The sequence below is a fragment of the Protopterus annectens genome, chromosome 1.part0 (genome assembly GCF_019279795.1).
Source record: "Protopterus annectens isolate FY-2018-M chromosome 1.part0, PAN1.0, whole genome shotgun sequence".
Classification (NCBI taxonomy): Eukaryota; Metazoa; Chordata; order Ceratodontiformes; family Protopteridae; genus Protopterus; species Protopterus annectens.
Window position 1 is genome coordinate 1,046,943,894 of NC_056725.1, and position 21,278 is coordinate 1,046,965,171.

Consider the following 21,278-nt stretch of genomic DNA (forward strand, 5'->3'; position numbering starts at 1 on the left):
CATATGATGATACCTGTGCCACACCCCTGTCATCCATACCATTGATGCAGTAACAGGCTAATATGGGTCTGGTGCACAGGGTGAATATAGCACAGTGTAACTATGTAATACTGTGTAAGGTGCTGTCTGCTTGCATTTGTTATGGGTACAGATAAAGGATTATGTACCTTATTAGCCATGATGCATTATTGCTGTTAGTACCACTGAGTGAATGTAGTCTGCCATGCTGTATTCAGTTTGTTCCAAGTGTCTGTGTGTCTGCAGGCTGTGGTCCTGCAGACATTACCAACACGGAGTATGACAGAGTAGAAATATACCTACCATTTCATAGCCAAGGATGTATGTTTACCAGGTGTGTATGTATGCAACAGTGTGTGGTGGACACTGTTGTCAGACATTGTGACCTTGCATACTTATCCCTTGTCACAGACCGGTAGCCTTCAGACATGTCACCTCAGTGTTGTGTTGTACCATACATATAGAACAGGTTACTGGAGTCCTGTCAGTAGGTCCCTCACAAGCTTAGCCATTAGATTGACTGCAACAGATATACATGTCAGCACCTGTTGCCTCTGCCATTTATTTCCCATACACTCAACCCTGATGTAGTTGGTGAGGACATGCATGGTACTGTGTATGACAGGTTTGTGGTATGTATTCCTGAGTTCACAGGGTGGTACAGGGAGACAAAACCGTATAGCCTTTGCATACACACAGTAAAGACTGACACAGGGAATATGCATACAGTAACACAAGCACAGTTGGCAATAGATTCATAAACCTACATATCCACTTTAATGTACTATAGTGCTACATGCACATGACATGCCCCACATAGATTATATGTGTGGGATATAACCCACTACCTCTTACAACACGTAATGTTGTGAATACCTTCATAGATGGTGAGATAACCCACCAGAAATAGCAACTGGAGTCATCTTTTTCTCCTACAAGCCTGGACAAGTGATAGGGTAATAGACGTATCAGCATGATGTTTCAGTCAGGTATGATATTTGATGCTGGCATGTGTGTCAGTACACTAACAGTGACCTAGTTGGCAACAATATCACAAACACGGCATTGTTAGGGTACATAGACCACATATGAGTTGCAAACATCCAGATATTCCGTAGACATCTGTACAAATGACTGGTATGGCCTGTACAATGGTTTAACATGCTGCATGTGAGGCAGATGCCATTAACATGGTATATAAAGTAATGCCATTGGGAGGTGGTAAAAAAGCAGGAATTGTACACACATCAAAGTGGTATAACCCACACAAGATATGATTCTCATCCACACACAATTGCCAGTATTTAGAAACCATACCTTTCTAGTTATTTCTACTACAGTGTTATGCAGTTATCAGATAAACCATGGAGCTTATATGAATTCACATTCTCCCAAGGTACTTCTAAGGTGAATGACATCAGCAGGCCTTGTAAAGTAGGGTGATGGGAAGTATACAGGGTGGTACACAACTCAAAATAGTATAACCCACACAATATGATTCTTACACACACAAACACTTACTTGCCAGTATTGAGAACCTCTCCCTATCTAGTGATTTGTATTATAGTGTTACGCAGTTATTGCATGTGGGATGGAGTTTACTGGGCTGAGAACTTGCTAAAGGTGCCGATAAGGGGAATGATCAGCAGGACTGATAAAGCAGGGAATTGAGTAGGAAACCTATCAAAATAAACTTACACACACACTTATACACCCACACACACATTTGCCAGATCTGAGAGTAGAAGCCCTGCATATCTAGTGATTTGTACTACAGTGTTACACAGTTATCGCATGCAATACAGAGCTTACTGGGCTGACAACTAGCCAGAGGTGGTGATAAGGGGAATGACATCAGCAAGACTGATAAAGTAGGGCACTGAGTGGGAAACTTATCAAAATACTTCTTACAAACATACACACACATTTTCCAGATCTGAGAGTAGAACCCTTGCCTATCTAGTGATTTGGGTTATAGTGTTACACAGTTATTGCATGCGCTACATAGCTTATTGGGCTGACAACTGGCCAAAGGTGCTGAAAAGGGGAATGATATCAGCAGGACTGATAACGCAGGGCATTGATATTTCTACTTACATACATACATGTTTACACATGCACACTTATACATCCATACACACCTTTCCCACAGCTCAGAGTAGAGCCCCTGCCTATCTAGTGATTTGTACTATAGTGTTACACAATTATCGCATGGCCTACCGAGCTTACTAGGCTAACAACTGGCCAAAGGTGCTGATAAGGGAAATGACATCAGCAGGACTGATAATGTAGGGCACATGGTGGGAAACTTATCAAAATACTTCTTCTTACAAACATACACACTTACACACACACTTATGCACCCACACACACATTTGCCAGAGCTGATAGTAGAACCCCTGCCTATCTAGTGATTTATACTATAGTATTACACAGGTATTGCACATGCTACAGAGCTTACTGGGCTGATAACTGGTCAAAGGTGCTGATAAGGGGAATGACATCAGCTAGACTGCTAAGTAGGGCACTGGGAAGTGTTGTGGGTTGTAATGGCCTGAAACTGTTTCACCTATAAACAAACACACACTCCCTCACTCTCACACACACAACTGTCACACACACATGCACACATGCACCAGTATTGAGATTAGAACCTCTGCCTATCTAGTTATTTGTAATATAGTGTTACACAGTTATTGCACATGGTACAGAGCTTATAGGTGTGATAGGTGTCCACTGGTACTTCTGAGGTGAAAGACAGCAGCAGATCTTGTGAAGTAGTTCAATGTGAAGTGTACTGAGTGGGAACTGTCTCCTAATACTTAGACCTATGGACACACACACACACACACACACACACACACACACACACACACACACACACACACACACACACACACACACACACACACACACACACACACACACACACACACACACACACACACACACACACACGTGATGTAATATTATAAACCCAACCTCAGTACTATTACACAGTGGGGCTCACCTTTTATGCTGGCACATGCAACTGTTTACAACTGGTATGCCACTGTCCACAGCAGGACATCACTGTATGTCATTCAGGGTATCCGTGTGTGTGACTCACTCTGTCTGTGTCCCCTGTGTCTCTCTCTCTCTCTCTATCACTGTCTGTCTCTCTATCCCACATCTATGTGTGCGTATGCATGACATATGTCACCTGTTGCCCATATTATATGTCTGTATATCTCACGCAACAGATGCACCTATATCACATATGGGCCACCTACATCTAGCTGAGGGTAATCCTGTCTGATACATGTGTGGGGACAGTTAAGGTATACATAGCCCTCTGTATGCACAGACATATAGTCACAATACAGTCATATAGTTTGATGTGGGTTCCAACATGTCCTGTGATTCTCTCAGTGTAGGAGCATGCCCAGTGTGACCTTCTATAGTTAAAGTGGGTCTCCATTCCAGAGATAGGTGTACTCCAGTCCACAGTGTTGTGTGCTACAGCCATATCTCTCAGGAGCACATAGGATTTTCCTCTGGGTACTGGGTTTGTTTAGCAGACATGTTGTGACATATCTGTAGTCTGACACTGCAATGTATTGTGTCATTACCTAGTGTCAGACATCCTCAGATCATCACAGTGCTTTACCAGAGGAATACTAGTTGTATGATGCATAGACCAATATTATGAGGGCAGCTATGTATATTCTTGCCCAGCAAGGCCATTTGTGAGTTGTGGCTACAGCCAGTTGAGTGATGACATGCTGTGTAAACGATCTAGCAACTTGGTAATATACTGGCTGGGGATCTCCTGCTTGTGTGGTATCTTTCTAACCTAAGATGTTATATCCTTGTGTGGCCATACCTCTCACCTTTTTTGGCAGGTTGTCAAGGTGTTTGGCTAGATGTTTCATCCTGTTTATGTAAACTTGTGTTTTTATGGCAAATTAGTTACATATAATTGAAGAGTGATGTTACAAAATAATGACAGACCTTACTGTTTCAGACTACATAACCTTCAGGCAATTTCCGCTACTGCAGACCCCTCACCCTACCAACTTTCTCAGTATGTAAGGGTGATATTTACAACACATGCCTATCATTGTTCCTTTGTTCCAATTTTATTTCTGCCCTTGTCCAGACGTTTTGTTGCCAGAGGTTAGGAGTGATATGTGTGGGTACAGAATGCATTCTACTGTGCAGGCATGTCCATTATATGTAAAAGCAAACATAAGAAAAAAGGATTATTGAAAATAACCAATGGCAACTGTACCAAAAAGCACTATATGCACAAAAGCCTTAGCACCTCGGCTACACATCCTTCAAGATGTCCATTATATGTGCAGTATATTTCACATAGCACTGTGACTTCCAGGTATGTCAGTGGCAGAGCAGTGGGTGTCACTGACATGCATAACAGCTGGCAATGCAGTTATCTGTACATGGTCTTGTCAAAGGCGACACTGCACCTCAGGCACTACAAGACGACTGCCAGGAGAATGTGCAGGCCAGATCCTGACAGTATTAACCACACATACACATAACTCATTGACCCCTGCATATTGTGGACAGGAAACATGTTTTCATGTGTATTGGTACAGCTCTACCAATGTGTGCTATGCTCCTATTTCCCTGCAGAAATACATGTTACTGCATTTTTGTGGGTATATGGGGGTACACACCTGTCAACTGTACACATTTGCACAGACTGTGCTGATATTTGCTTTACATTTTGGTTCTATTTACCATACTATTGTGCCCTGTCTTGAGGACTAGAAGCATATCAGTAAAGACCACAGGTCAGATTGTAATGGCATACATTTGCATTTCAGATTTCTTACCTTTCATAGTCTTACTGCAGCAGTGAGGCCTGCTGTGCTATCGCTGTGTGAGTCTGCAAGGGGTAATTCAACATTGCCACCATTTGTGTGCCTTTACCAGACATTTCTCTCTGGTTTTCTACAGCTGACTTGCTATGTGGGTGTGAGGGGTGGGTATGGGATCCCCACACTGGCATCCATGCCTGTGACCTATGACCCCCCAGTTAGTTGTCCCCACACATATACTGCAGTGGGATTTGCCAACATGGGTAATACTGAATAGTGTGGTGAGGCCAGTTCTGGGCAGACATTTCCTGGTGTCCCACATAGCTGTCAGTTGTCTGCTGCTATCCCAGTAAGCCACCTCATTCCCTTGCACGCATGCAGAATTACCATAGACATGCTACCAAAACATACTAATCCATTCATTTATTGTTAAGAAGACTGACTTACCTTATGCCTGCAGCAGTTATGAGGATGGCGCTTGAGGGCTGCCTATGTTGGATGCACACAGTACAGTGCCTATACATGGTAAGTTAGAGGTAATGTGATGTGTGTGTCATCCATTTTACTGTGTGTGCTCAAGTCAAAGTGAGGTGTCAGTTCCTGGGGTCCCTACAGTGTCAGTGTGTGTGCTATGGGTTGCCTCTTTGCCAAGGCCTGAACATACTTGGCATGCCTCCACCTGCCTACATGAGCAGACTTAGGCACCTCCTCCTCTGAGTCCCTCTGTGCTTGTGGGGACCTTGGCAATGGTGGTGGGCTGTGCGGCCCTTCCCCATGCTGTTCCTGCAGCTTTTTCACAGGATCATATTGTGTAGCATGGCACATACTATGAACATGTGTGCACATGTGGCTGGAAAGTACTGCAAGGATCCACCATGTATATCAAGGCAGCAGAACCATGACTTGAGTATCCCAAACACACACTCTATAATGATGCTGGTTTGTGTGTGTGCCTCATTATGGCATTCTTGTGTGGGTGCGTGTGCATTTCTGATGGGTGTCATCATCCACGGCTCCAATGCATAGCCAGCATCCCCCATCAGATGGCCATACGGGATGCCCCCACTGGCAAATGCATAGTACAGCTGTGATGAATGCCAGATGTGGGAGTCGTGAAAGCCTCCAGGGCTGCCAGCATACACATTCATGATAATGCCCTGGGCATTGCACAAGACCTGGCAGTTGATGGAGTGGAATCCCTTGGCATTTATGTAGATCCTCCCCTGTTCACTGGGTGGTGCTTTGATGTGGATGTGCATGCAGTCTATCGCACCCAGTACCTCCGGGTATTCTGCTACATAGTGGAAGAGATGCATATTGCTGGTCCTCTCCTCATGGCTGTTGTGGAAGTAAATGTGCTCACCGGCATGTGGTAGCATGGCATCCAGGAACTGGTGGAGTATTCTGGATGGAGATGTCTGTGAGACCTCCATGATGTCCCCAGTAGGACTTTGGAAAGTACCTGTACTAGTATTCTTAAGGCTACACATACCTTGGTATCCACTGGGATGGGTTACCCTCTGTTGGCTCTAGGTCAGAGTTGAGGCCGGCACAGCTCAATGATTTGCTGAAGTATGTTTCTGTCTACCCTGTAGCACTCTACTATCTCCATATCATGTAGCCCCTGGTAGGTTACCTTGGGTCTGAACACGCTTCTCCTCCTCCTCAGTCTGTGGCAGTTGCCAGCTTTATCCTCCTCACTGCCCTCAGCCTCTAGCACATACTGATGGATCAAAGCAATGGCAGTCCCTAATATTTTTCCAGTTAAAATTCCCCCGCATGTGTACACCAATGGTGCAGAGTTTGTGGGAAAAAACAGACTGTAAGGTGTTTCCATAGTTTATACTGTTGTGCTGCAGATGCTGCCTGTATGCTTGGCTGAATATGATGCATTCCACCTGCTAGCTATGTAATTTGTTCTTGATTGCTTTTATTCTGTTATTTTTCTTTTTTTTTTTCCTTTTTCCCCCTTACCATTTCCACCCCTTTTAAGCTCCAAGGCACACCTAGCACACCTGGTCCCGTTGTTTTCTTTCTTTTTTTTTTTTTTTTAGAACCGGGGTGCACCACGCAAACCCGTTTAGCTAATGTAAACACTAAGAAATGGCCCTCCCTGGATGCGAACACCCTCTTCCTTTAATGGAATAAGTCAATACAGCCTCAGACATACCTCCTTGCTCAACTTTGCTCAGCTAAGCTTATCTGTGGGCCATAGAGCTCCAATGTGCTTACACCATGCATGACACACCCCCTTTTTATGTCTGTTGCTCCTCCTGCTTACATGATCATGTTATAGCACCTACACGGTTAGGTGCACTTTGGCACTTAGAATATTTTTATGATTCAGTAAATTTCCCTCATTTCCATATCCCACTGCCTTAGTCCATAGTTAATGCACTACCCCAGAACCTTTCCTTTAACAACCACTGTTCCCTGGTATTGCTTTAATTCTGCATGCCATAAATTATAATGGCAAAATGCAGAATTCCCTTAAAATTGAGTTTTCACATTCTTTTTATTTTTGGTATGATCCCGTTTACTTGGCCCTGCTCTATGCTTAAACGGCCGAGATCGACCAAAAAAGAAAAACTTTTATTTTTGTCAAAATTAAACACTTTTCCATGCCAATGGCCATATATTTGGTCATTGGCATGCCTAAAGATTATAATATGTGTTTTTATTTGAGCTGTCATGCCTCCGTTTTAATTTTTGTAGAAATGTATTCGGCTGTAGCTGAATACATTTCTGCGACTAACACTATTCTTGCACGGATGCCTGCCTGCTTGCTGAATCGCGAATTCACCTCATTTGCATGTTTTTCACCAGCAAATGAGGTAATTATCATTGTGCAGTGGTGTCCATGCAGGAATAGTGTAAGCAGGCTCATGCATGTCAGAACAGTAGTTTACTGGATTGCCATATTCTGTGCAGGAGCATCTACACTGTTCCTGCATGGAAAAAAATGCTTATTGAATCCCAGGGATTATGTTTTCTATTGTACCTGTTTATGGCGGATTAGTAGAACAAAGTTAGTCTTAAAGCTATGGGTTCATAAATGAGTAATTAGTGGGTGGGAAAATATAAATGGCGTAACTGAAGTTTAATGAATTAAAGAAGGAGTTTTCAAACTATGATCCTGTAGAAGTGAATAAGATGACATTGCAGTGCCAGAAGCCAATGAAGGTTTGGCAACTCAAAAGCCACTAGGCTTAATAGTACAACAGAAACAGGGTGCGGTATATGCAGACAATATTCTCCTACAGTAATCTGTTCTGGCAAGACATCTTAAAAAACTGAGGTTTTCCTTGCTGCCTTAAACTAAGTGGCTTCACAGTTGCCCACACTTTAAAAGCTTTTGACACACATTTGTATGTATCATCCAGTTAACCACATGGCTTCCTTTAGAACACAACTTTAAATCCTGTTCCTGATTTTTGTTTCTTTGTTACAACCTGTCTCATTTTCAAAGAATCAGGTTTGAGACAACTACTTAATGATGAATATGTCCAGTGATGTCCCTAAATGCACATATAGCCCTGTGAGAGTATCCCAGATATATCTAAAGTTTTCTTTACCATGTTTTATGCATCTGGGACTTGTTTCTGCAATTTGCATTCTCGGAAACTCTGACAAGAAACTATTACTTTACCTTTTAAAGAATATGTTCAATTTCACTTTAAAAATGTTTTGAAAACCTTTTTATTAGAGTCATCCTTGACCTACCAGTTTGCTTTGCTGATGAGAGTGAAGCCAGTTGTTATTTTTAATTTATTCTGCCACCCCTGCACTATTTAAATTCACTACTTCTGTCTTATCTTACTCCTACGAGTAAGTGCAGTGGCATTTTCTTGATTAAACTTCAGCTAATAACTTTTTTGATTTTTTTCAGCATCTAGTGAACTTCCAATAATGCTTGCTTAGTAATTCAACTGTTCCTTAAACATTTGCATAAACAGGTTTCTGCTGCTTTAATTCTAATTTTTAAAACTCATTCAGTTGCTGTCTTATTCTGATAAAAAATCTGATGCTGCTGATGAAACTGTGTAGCATCATCTCTGTTCCATAGCTACTCAGATCTGTTGTGGGATTCACAAACAAGTTTACGTGTTAGTGTGATGAGCAGCAGCACTAATCACATATACATGCTGCTCATCACACTTACATGAATACAAGCACATTTCCTTCGCCAGCAGCAGTGCTGGTGGCGATGAAAACATGTTGAACAGCTCAAGCACACACAGTAAATGATCACGCTTGCCTATTGGCAAACCTGCTAAGTATGCTCATGCGGCCAGCATGAGGAGCTGTATAAGGCAAATAATGCAAGCTACACCAGACAGGGAAAGTATACTAAGTGCAATACGCACAAAAATGAAACATATGAATACAGAAATCAATGAGAGGAGAGGATAAATGGCTAGGGCAATTACAGTACATGGGTTACCAGGCAGAGAAAGTGTACTGAGGACAATGTGCACAGAAATCAAAGAGATGTATATAGAAATATTTAAGAGGGAAGAGAAATGTTCAAATTGTACTAAGACAATTGATTTAAAGACAATTTTGTAATAATAAAATTGTGTAAAACTTATGTCATAATAATTAATGCTGATCACACTTCCTGAGCAAATAGGTGTAAATAAATGCATACATGATATTATAGGATGTGATAGTTGCATAAATTAACATTGTAACAGAAGGGATTATATGATATATGAATGGCATTAACATGTTGATTTGAGATGACAGTTGGGAATATTTGCAGAGTGTGCATTTTGTCAATATAACATGTTGGAAAATATAAATGTCTCAGAAGCCACAATCTCCTTTTGTAAGAATCTAACCCATCTCATCAATGCTACCACTGTGCATTAACTGTGTACACCACAGAAATAGCCGTAACACATGCACAAGGAGGATCACCCTTGAAGGGAATTATGCACTTCAGCATTCTAATCGTTATGCATTCCATATGCAGGTGTGTCTGGGGTTAGAAATGTGAGAATAGAGTGTGACATGTGAAATACCTTTGTGTAAGGCACTCCTGTCTGACACAGTTAATGTGCAGACAGATAAAAATGGATGCAAACACCACACTTTGATGTAATGTATTCCACAGAGCTGTGTATTGTCAGCATCTGCCATGGGAGGTAGTGATGGATATTGTCACAAATAACTGAAATTAATGTGGGAATTAAAAATGGATCCCTGATAACGAATGTCATATCAGCACATCAGACTGATGCCAGTTAAATGAGTATGCTCATATGCACACAGTTCTTTTCGGTCCTGTACCAATGTTCCATGATTAAGGAAGGTTTATCTGTATGTTTGCACACATACCATGCAAGAACTGGAGCACACTTATGTATACTACAGGACTCAGTGCATGTGCTATACTTTATTTGCCCATAAGTTTTATCTGATAAAATGGAAGGGGGAGGCTTCTGCCACTCTGTGCATACACAGTAGAATTAGGGGGGTATCGTTCCTGTAGAATAGTTAAGGACAAAAATGCTTACAATCACTTAATGCTGTATTGGAATCTTTGTTTAAGCATTGAAAAAACATAAACACCATAGTGGGATCAATAATGTGCCATGGTATAATTGCATTACTAATTGTCATATGCATGGTTATGTGAAAGTATTACATCATATGTAGGAATAAAAAAAATATGTGTTCCTATAATTACTCACCCCCTGCTGTTGTCATTGTGGTGGTAGAACAGCAATTATGTACAGTGTGGATATAATCTCATATTGAAACACATGCCTTATTTAGGCAACAACATGCATTATGTCATCTCATGTCCTCTGTCCTGAAGAAGTGTTTCACTATAAATATTAAGCAATGACAATCTATTCAAATGACAGCATCAGTCTTCAATACAGTCTTTCCAAAGAAAATTTAGAATAAATTCTTGTAAGAGTTAACATCTATACCTGAACATAGCACATGTGTATGGCAACACTGTTAGAGCATGTACACTGACTGTAAGCAGGGATGTCAGGAATTGAACTATATATCTAAGATGACAAGCTAATGAAGGTTTGCTGAAACACAAACACAGCTAGAGATTTATTTTTCAACTGTGATACTGGACATTTCAATGGAGACATCTGACTACATGTGAGCCACAATGGATCGTTGAATGGATGACATCAGCTGTGTCAAGATGTGTGTACAAAAATGACTTTTACTGCTATGTGGAATTGTAAATGTTGTCAATACTAAGAGGTATAAGACACTGCTGCATCGATTTATATTCACACACAGAGTTACTGCTGTATTCGAACTCCTATCTACCTACTAAATCAATCTATATAGAAGTGTAGTAGAGACATGAACCACAAGACAGGTATGACTTTAGTGGTGTGCGAATGCATTATTAAAATGATAACCTCATCAATGTGTTGCAGAGAGTATGCACCTGTGTGGAGAGTGAAAAGGGGATATAGGATTGATCTGACCATGTAAATGTTTCTCACTAATGGGAGTCAAATGAGCACAGCTGTTGAGTTGATACTCCAGTAATGCTACAGAGCCACCATCACATCCACAAGTTGATTGGTGTGAAATTAGAACTAATTACCTATCTAGTTACACAATCTAGTGAACACAGTACTTAATGCAAGTGCCACTGCAGGAGTGTAGCTTCTACACTGTGAGAGTACACTATATAGCACCACTGCAAATTGTGATTTCTGCAGTGTGAGTGTGCACTGTATAATAGATGACATCAGCATTGTGTTGCAGAGAGTATCATGTTGGGAGAAAGGTCTGACATTGATGTGGACTTACCCTACAGTGTAAAAGCTTTGCCACACTACTATTCAGTGAGGCCAGCAGTATGTAAGGGTGTATTTATATAACTCTATACACAACCCACCATTTGACAGTTATGAAATTAGAGCCTCTACCTTTCTAGGTTACATAATCAAAATGACACAGTATGTATCACAAGAGCTACTACAGAAGTCTGTGTTCTACCATGTGAGAGTGCATTTTTTAGAGTATGACATCAGTGTTGTGTTGCAGAGAAGATAATATTGGGAGAAGGGTCAAACATTGATGTTGACTTACCTTTCAGAGTAAAAGTTTCACACATGCTGCTATTTTAGTGAAAGGTCATATTGACACAACTCTATAGCTCCACACAATTTGGCTGCTGGGAGATTAGAACCCCCACCTATCTAGTTACACAAACTAGAGAACACAGTACTTAACATAAGCACCACTGTAGAAGTCTGTCTTCTATATGGTGGCAGTGCACTTATAAAGGATAACATCAGTGTTGTGTTGCAGAGAAGGTGATGTTGGGAGAAGGGTCTGACACTGAAGTGGTCTCACCCTGCAGTGTAAAAGTTTCACCAGGCTACTATTTCAGTGAGGGCAGCAGAACATAAGATTATATTTACATGACACTATACACAACCCACATAAACACACACAAGGTGACTGCTGTGACACAATAACTCCCTGCCTATTTAGTTACACAGTCTAGAGGACACAGTATTTAATGTAAGTGTCACTGTCCAAGTCTAACTTTTACACTGTGACAGTGCAGTGTAGATAGGATTAGTCTCTCATTCTGTGTCAGAGAAGATATTGTGATGTTGAAGGTTTTGTGCAAATCCATATTTGTTGATATGAAGGAGTAAGTGCAATGGTATCATCAATAATAAAAACATACTGCTCACTTGGGTCAAGTATTCTGCCATTAATGTATATTGCAGAACTGAGACTGACCTATATCTGTGTTGTGTACGAGACACATACACTTGTAAAACATAGGATGGACAATGAAACAGTCATGGATCATCAAACTGTGATGATGGTATGTAAACCTTAATGAATGCTACTGATATACGCAATGGTATCTTCTCATGAATGGACAATGTGCACTGTCAATGCAAAACAATTCTTAATGTAGTAATACAGTAGGCCTAAGTAATGATGAAATATGTGTGCCAAGGCTCTATGTGGTTGTATATCATTTGTGTCAGTGCTACAGCACATACCTAACTGTCCAGAATGAAGTGTTCAGTTAACCACATAGTTCTATACATTTCACTTGAGTACTTTAAGCAATTTCCATGTAATGAAGAAATATAATCTAGTAACAATACTTATTTTGTTCAAAATGTCTTCCTAAAGTGCAGTTCTGAGAAACATATTTGCAGGGATGTTGACAAAGTGTTAGTGCATGTGTGATTATTCTTTGAGGTGCTGAACTTGGAATGTGAAGTAACAGTACTTAGTGGTGTTCCATGGTGCTGCCCACCAACCTTTGTGCAAATAAGGAGCAGAGAGAAAATGTTGCGATTGTGATTACATGTACAGAAGATCCCTTTTATCTTAACATTCTGCATATACACACTTTTCATGTTGTAGTATACCTTTCACATGTTAGGCCAAAACTTAATTTTTGTGCTTGTCTTCCCTGTTTGCTAGACAGTGAGCCAACAGGCTTCACTGCTGAAGGAAAAAAGTGAAAACTTTAATTGGGTTAGCCTTTTGTAGTGCAAACATGCTTGGCAGCAATGTGTAGCTGTCTCTACTCACGATGGTACTGACTGGAGAAAATCAAACTGTTGCCTAGCTTTTTCTTTGGTGCAAGATGTAAGCTCAGTGAGCTAAATGAAAAAGCAAAGGTGAAGCAGAGTTTGAGTCCAGTATGTATATTATTTTACAAAGTGTGTGATAATGTGATCAGCATAATTAATTTTGATCATGACTGTAAGACTATATTGGAATGATTATCCTAAATATGTTGATTGCCCAAACTGTGTTAGTAATTCCTACTTAAATCATTTTTTATACTTACTATATATCAGACATGCTTCAAGGGAAATCACTAGTTAATTGGGTGTACAATGTGTTAAACATGCCAAGGATGATGCGTATTTTGAAATAGTTATTATGACTCAGCACATATTATAACTATATGTGTGTAGGTCAGGATGCCTTGGGATGTGTGGGCATTATGCTTCCTCATAATAAGGACAGTAGCCAAATTACATAAGATGAAAGTTTCATCCATCAGCCTACTAAATATGTTACATTATAATATAATGAGCCAGAAGCGGTAATGAGGGACACAGACATGGAGAGACACCTAACAGTTTGCATTAGGGCACATGTATGAACACCTGTATGGTGTGTTTGTGTTGCATGTTCCCTGATTCAGAATGTGACCTGCTCCATACCATTAAATGATTCATACAGGGATAGATATACCGCAAGAGTGGCAATAAGCAATACATCCACATTCATCTGGCTGAAGAAGGTGTAGGAAATTCAAAACATGATGACACTAGAACGGTGTTTTGTTGATAAAAGATGTAGCACACACTTACACATGTAATATTAATATGGAGAAAAATTACATTACTGTATAACATATATCAGGATATGAATCTTTGGCAGTAGAAATAAAACCAAAAAGACATGCTGATTATCTTAGCTCACCATAGGGGAGCTCATGCTATACTAACTTTCAATCACACATTGGAAGAGACACAACATGTTTAATAAAGGTAGCAGCAGTTACATGTTGCTTGATATCCAGCAGTGTGATACATATGAAAGAGTAAGAGTACCAAAGTTTATTACCCTAACTCTGTTTTACTATAGTGCAGTGGCCGTACTGTTAGTTTTGCTAAGATAACTGTGGCAATATGGTGTAAGGCAAAATCTCACCGCATTTTGCAGTTAACACTTGAAATGTCATTTAGCATCACATAGTACACTTGCTTATTGTAAGACCTAGTGCAAATGCTGAGGACTACAACTGATAAAAGAGAAGGGGGTTAGAGAGATGCATAGGCAACACATTCACAGGAAAGGCACCTATAAAAACAGGCAGTAAGAGTTTCACCTAATGCTGGATTTGAAACTTTGTCAAGATAAAACATTTAAGTTTATAGACTGGACCTATCAGTACCCCACAAAGTAAATCCTACTTCCAATACCTCAAAATCACACCTTTGAAGGGACAGTGATACCCTATTCAGCCAGAGGAAGGTGTGGGTATTAGCCTTCAGCAAAGTAATGACAGTATGAAAATGCAATAAGATGACATTTGCATCCATAAGCATAATGAATAGTCAACAGTGAGGGGTGAGAGAGAAGGGGTGAAGACAGAGACAGATGGACAGACACATACCAGAGGATGGTGTTCTAGGTCATTAATGCACATCCTTATGGTGTGTCCTCATTATTCATCTGTCATTCTCTGTATCATTAACTGATGGCTTTGGAAATCAAGAAGCTGTAGTAGATGCAAAAACCTATTAAGTCAAGAGTAGAATTAGGGTGGTTTACTAAATCTTTCTTATGGTCATGGATGCGTTTGCAAATGCTATTTGAAGCAGTATTCAAAATTTGTTAATTAAAGGTTGCAGCTGGATAAAAATTAAGATATGAAAGATGTCAGAAGTACAACATCATAGTAAGAGATAATGTGACATACACTTGGAACTGAATCCTTGATGCTATGGGCAAAAATGAATCTTCAGACAACTGATTTATACCAACAATACTCAGAGGAAGTTTCACTTTGCTACATCCAGTAGTCAAAGAACTGTTAGAGTAACTGTTGCCAAGTATTTCCTTTAATCTGGCTTTACTCTCATTCAGGTAGCACAGCATGTTTAAACACCTTTGTGCAAGGATAACTGGACTGCTGTGGCTGATGGCAACTGACTGGGTTTTGCCATAGGCCATGAACAGCCAGTCACTATCACTTAGCATTGATGTCCAATGCTAAAAGTCTTCACAAATGTCAAGGGCAAACAGTGAAGGCTTTGGTATGGGCCAATTTTGGCCATTTGTATTGTGTGTGATATTATTTTTTGACTAGATTAAACATGTGAAATAGGGGTTGCTAGGAAAGTGGTGAAATGGAGGAGGGCAAGTAGCGGGATGACACAGGAGAAAGATTAGAGGAATTTGCAGGAAGGTAGTAGGAGAGAACCATATCTATCCACTTTTTCATACCATAAATGTAGAAGTGTAGGCAGAATTTGCTGAATTTGGCTGTAGAAAAGACTGGCTTTCTCCTTTAATGCTGGTTTTAAGGAAACAGAATAATTGAGGCCAGAGGGAAATTTGGCTGCCAGCCATTAACTGTCATTGTAGCAGAAATATTATGTGTCAAATGATATTATAAATTGTAGGGTTCATTCTGCTTGTATGTACATTTTAAAAACAATTGATTTTTATGAAACTTTAATTGAAAAAAGAAAAAAAAATCTTTTATTAAGGTTATTTATTTTATTTTAAACACGTACTTTATCAGTGGTATTATGGAGGACTTAACATGTGACAGTTTCAAAACTATGATTGGGTACATGCTCCACCAATAAAGTCGATTTTTGGATTATTTAAATGCATGGAATCGATGGTTTCTTATTCTGATGAAGTCTCCTGTGTGAGAGACGAAAATGCTTAATGTTGTGTATTTTAATAAAAGGGAAAGTCTTTTCTACAGCCTGTTGGGTGCATTTCACTTTGTTTAATGTTGAGGAAATGACTTAGGAATGTGAGGGTCAGGTAGGAAGGTTAGGTGAGGAAGCAGGTGCAGACATATAGGACAAACAGGACAGACATGGACGGTGATAGACACAAAAGTTTGTGCGACACCTTGATTGGGGACAAGTAGAGGACATCGGAGGTGCACCCACTTCAAGCCAGAGAACAATGAGATTCTAGTCCTCACCCTAGGAACTATCACTGTCTATTGTCTCAGTTTCCTTTTTTATACCTTTTTTATATGTCCAAATTGGGCATTGAGATCCCTTTCCATGATAACTTCCACCAGCCCTGTCAGCACTTGCTAGGTGACAAAATCATCATCTCCACTAATACTACTCCTGGAGGGTACTAGTGTACCAGCAGTCAGGGCAGAGCTACCTAACACAGATGGAGCAGGTAAGGCAGGGATTGTGGAGGCAGCAGTGATAGGTTGTGACCCTAAATTGCTGGGAGCGGGGTGATCTGCAGAGTTCGGTCTTCCTCTCTGTGCTGCATGTCAGTTTTTGTAAGCAGAAATGTATAACAACAGAAACATTTTAAGCCATATGAAATAGTCCCCCCCCCAAAAAAAAAAGTGATGGGGCGGGGTGAGACAAAAATAGAGAGAATTATATCCATGGCATGTCACATAATTATCTAATTTCACAAAATACACATTTATGATTATCTAGTCTGTACACCCTTGCCACATTAAGGTATGCTGGGAAGGTCTTTCTGTTGAACCATTAATCAATTGCACTGCTATAATATAAATATGACTATTTATTTCAGTATTGCCATATTGCATATGATTACAGTAGTTACTAGACTTAAAATAAGACTTGATAAATACATAGTCCATGCCTCTCTGAGGTGATTTAACCTCTCTTAGTGTACCTCCCTGTTTGCTAAAATGTCTTCATCAGCTGTACAATAGGGAAGAAGAGACATGAAAGTATATGAATAACAGTCTTGGCTTTCAACTGCATTCTATATAATTTAATGTTGATGGGTCATTATACTTACACAACTAAGGGGTGTCAGCGGTTCTGAACTTACCATCCCACTGACTAAGGAGGTTCTTCTTGCGCCATATCAGGTCACTGTAGTGGTGATGGCAATTATCTTCAGTGGTTGGGATGACAGTTGCAGTGGAGGTAGCCTTGGCTAATCTGTTCCAAACCTCAGGCTTATACTGAGCCCAAGTATAGTATCTCCTGCAACAGGCTACAGCTGTAGTGCTTCATGTGGAGTGCCACAAAAATCCTGAACTCCTCAACAACCCACCTCTCTGCTTTAAATGTATCACCACCATCTCCCTCATTACCTCTGCCTGCAGATGTCAAGCAACAGCTCTTTGTCTGAATAGGACCACATTCCAATATCATGTTTAACAGCTAGTGTGCAAGCATGCACAACCATGTCAACTGCATTTCATAGGTTCATAGAATAGTACTAAGCTAACTGCCCTTTTAAGCTTAGCCAATTATCCCTTGTGAGACTCAAACCCTGCACCTTATGTTTGTAAGACAAACACCTTAACCATTAGGCCACCCTCCCAACCCTTGTGAGATGGAAAGCAGAGAGAGGCATTGGCAAACAAATAGGAAGTTATTTTATCAAACATCAGTGAAGGTGTGAAACAAGGCAGTGTGATATGTCATGTGTGATACCTAGTTATGCTAATATTTTCATGTATGGCTGGGAAAAGTATCATATTTTCAAAAGTAAGTTTATAGAACACATTATGTTCTATAAATGTTTTATTGATGATGCATTCATGATTTGGAGAGGAGAGCAGAAATTGTTAGATGAGTTTTTAACCTATTTGAATGGAGTATGTGGCTATTTGAACTTTACTTCTGGGTATAATGCAGAGTATATTAATTTTTGGATCTAACTGTGTATAAAGAAAATGATAAGTTGCTTACCACTATTTATAAGAAAAATGTGCAGAACAATTCATATCTGCACTTTGACAGTATGCACCCTAAAAGTATGAAAATGAATATAGTAAGGGGTCAGTTGGAAAGAATACATTGTTTAACTGACGATGAAGAAAAAATCCAAAATGAATGTAGCAACTTATGTAAGAGTTTTCTAGAAAGAGGATATCCCAAAGAAGATATACTAAGAATTTCCAAGGAAACTTTTGAAAGAAGAGCCACACATGAGATAGGTAGTAATAATGCTAAGAAGGACTTTAAAACAGCCATGCAAGTTACTAATAGTGTAGATTCTGGAGCAATTAAGAACATTATAACTAACAACTGGAAGTTCTTAAAATGCAGTGCTGAAGTTGAGAAAAAATAGGAGAAGGACCAGTATTTGTGCAAAAAAGAGGGAAGAGCTTTAAAGATATATTCCAGAGTAGCTTGAATAATAGGCAGCCAGTATGCAAAAAATCCAGGTATTTCAAAATGTCTGAACTGCAACATGTGTGAGTATTTGTTAACAGGTGTAAAAGAAATTAAGATAGGAACTACAATTGTATATCTAAAAGGAAAATATACATGTAAATCTAAGTTTATAGTATATTTAATCATGTGTCAATCATGTGAAGCCTATTATGTAAGGCGTACTACAAGGGAGTTATATAAGAGGGTGTATAAGCACAAGAATGCTGTTCACATGCAGGATGAAAAAATACAGTGGGCAAGTATTATAAAGAAAATGGCTGTAAAGTGAATTTTAAATTTTGTGTATTGGATGAAGTAACTAATTTTAAAGTTAAATTTGATGCTGAATCTGAATTAAGTTGGAAAGAGTACTTATGGCAGGTTAAACTGAACTCCTGTTTCCCACCAGGGTTAAATGATAAAAAAAGAGTTCACTGCTTTTTTAAAAAAAGAAAAAGCTAAAACATTTGACTTGATAAATGACATGATTAATTTGAAATGAGATAAATAGTTTTTCTAATTTTAAGCACATTATGCAGTCTGAAGAAGTCCAGGGTGACGAAAGCGCTTACTGTTTGATGTGAAGATTAAAGTGAAATTTGGTTTTATTTTGGCTCACTTGCAGTTTTTATTCAAGTTTTATTTTCTGATTTTCAGCTATTGTTTTTGAATGTTTTTTTTCTCTCTATTTGAGCCTTTCAATATGACTAGTTTCATGACTATAACTCCAGGAGACATTCTAACAGATACACTTAATGGGTCAGTTATCGCAAACCAAGAAGGAAGACTTAACAGATATGGCTCACAGCAAGGCTCCATTATTTTCAGCAAAGAAGTGGCGCCAGGGAGATTTGATGAGGTATTGAATGGATGGCTGGCACCTCCAGTTGATCTGTTGAAAGGTTTGCAGAATGTAGAAAGAGAAAGTATTTCTACAAATGTAAATTACTTTGAAAAGTTCAAAGAACTTGAGAATGATTTACTAAAGCTTAAAAGACTACAATGGGACAACATGTATTTTGAGTCTTGTCTCAAGACACAAAGAGTCCCTAAAGGTCTAAGAATAACTGTTATGCGACTTGGTAACATTTTTTCTGCTGATTTTATAAACAAGTGGGTAGCTCTGAATCAAAAAAACAGGGCTACAATATGTGCATTTGTTGGCAGAAGCAAATTCAAGTAGAATCAATGAGTTAAACAAAAATATTCAGACTGTCTTTTTTAAGTTAAAAGACAATTTAACTGCTGATAACTTCGATGCTAAATTTTCATTGATTCGGGGGAGGCTGAACAAGGAAAATGAACTTTTGTGCAAAAAGACAGTAAAAAAGTTTTTACGTGATAAGGCTGATTATGAACTAGCTGGAGAGTCGAACCAGCCAGTAGCAGAGGGGGCAGAACAACATCAACAGCATAAACAACAGACGCCAGTAAGATGGGCTCACAATACAGATAAAATATCTGAGAGCAAGGACAATGGTGTCCGTAAATCTAAGCGATTAGTGCAAAGAAATCCAGCAGTGACATCTAGTATTGTAGCAGCGACCACTAGTAAAGCAGGAGGAGAGATTGTGTCATTGGAAAGCACTGAAAAGGATTTTCCAATGGAGCCCAATCAGCTGGTGAGAGTGTATCAGTAGCAAGGGAAGCAGAGCAGGTCTTGGGCCAAGGTGACATCTGCACCGAAAAAGAATGTGTGGTATCAGAACAATTGGAAAAAAAAAATGCTCATTAATAAGCAAAGAAGGTACTGTTGATACAGCCTTTATTATAATAAATTTGTCTAATGTATTATCAGATGAGCTGTGTAAAGTGTTAAATAAAGGATGGAATTTTGTGCCCTCAAATCAAGTGGATAAATGTGATACTATCAACGAACTTAGGGATTATGTCAGAAAGTTACATTTTAAAGTGATGTTTCCTAATAGTTTAAATGGTGACAAAATGTTTAGTAAGCCTAGTGTGTATAATCAACCATTAACAAAGGAATTAGAAATGTTTCAAATGATGTGTGAACAGGAAATAATTGAAATGTTTGAAAAGACACCTGCTTTCAAATATTTTAATTTAAAATATGAACAAAGGCAACTGTTGAATGTTTTTTTAAATAATGAGAATGTATTAGTAACTAGGGCTGACAAAGGAAATGCTTTGGTTGTACTAGACAGAAATGTTTATATCAAGCAGATGGAAGAAATGCTTTCTGATACACAATTTTATAAAGTTGTAACTTTCATAGAAGTTAAAAAAAGTTTTTCATTCATAGATGGTCAAATAGAGGAATGGTTCCTGACAGGGCGTATAACAGAAGACATAAGGAAATACTTGCATGTAGAAACACCTAGGATGAGTCGTATTTTTGGGGAACCTAAAATTCAGAAAGATTTAAATAAACCTCCAATGCATCCTATAGTTGCAAGTAGTGGAGCAAAGGCAGAAGCTATGGCTATCTTTGTACATCGACATTTGCAACAAGTAGTGAAATATAGTTCATCATATATCAAAGATTCTTTTG